The 726-nt window shown below is 41.9% G+C and overlaps 1 protein-coding gene across 2 annotated transcripts in view; it reads right to left on the bottom strand.

Moving 5' to 3' along the window:
- The window catches only part of LOC106884231 (anaphase-promoting complex subunit 4), a 96100-nt gene that overhangs the window by 4420 nt on the left and 90954 nt on the right, over positions 1–726 (bottom strand). The gene's annotated exons all lie outside the window — the stretch shown is intronic.

Raw genomic sequence — 726 nt, 5'->3', positions numbered from 1 at the left:
CAACTGATGCTTCTAATGTTCAGCTTTTCTCTCAAGATACTTACACTCTGACGGGTATTCACATTGACATTACACATCCAACGGAGCATACTGGCTTCATTCCTTGCGAGCTTACGTATGTCCTCAGCAGTTACAGCCCATGTTTCACTGCCATGTAGCATGGCTGTTCGTACGCATGCGTCATACAGTCTGCCTTTTACTCTGAGTGAGAGTCCCTTTGTCGCCAGCAGGGGTAAGAGCTCTCTAAACTTTGCCCAGGCTACTCTTATTCTAGCAGCTACACTTTCAGCACACCCACCCCCACTACTAACTTGGTCGCCCAGATATAGATATTTTATCTTTTACTGTTTCAGACATTGGACTGTGGCCAGGCTGAAGAATTGCTTTGAAATGTTTTAGTCAAAAGAATTGACCTGAGTAATTTTCTTTTTTAAGCTTGGTACTTATTCAAAAAGTCTCTCTTTGCAGAACTGGTAAGTAACAGGGGTGTAAACAAACTACCATCAGTTGTCAAACAGTGGTATGGGAAACTCACATACACACATACACACAATGGGCTTCTTTTAGTTCCCATCCACCAAATCCACTCACAAGGCTTAGATCAGCATAGGGATATAATAGAAGGTGCTATGCAGTGGGACTGAACCCAGACAATATGTGGCGAGCAAGCAAACTTCTTATATATGTGTATGTATACATACACACCCAGAATGTATATATATATAT

This window comes from Octopus bimaculoides, chromosome 2 (assembly GCF_001194135.2).
Source record: "Octopus bimaculoides isolate UCB-OBI-ISO-001 chromosome 2, ASM119413v2, whole genome shotgun sequence".
Classification (NCBI taxonomy): domain Eukaryota; kingdom Metazoa; phylum Mollusca; class Cephalopoda; order Octopoda; family Octopodidae; genus Octopus; species Octopus bimaculoides.
This window is presented reverse-complemented; position numbering and strand designations above follow the sequence as displayed.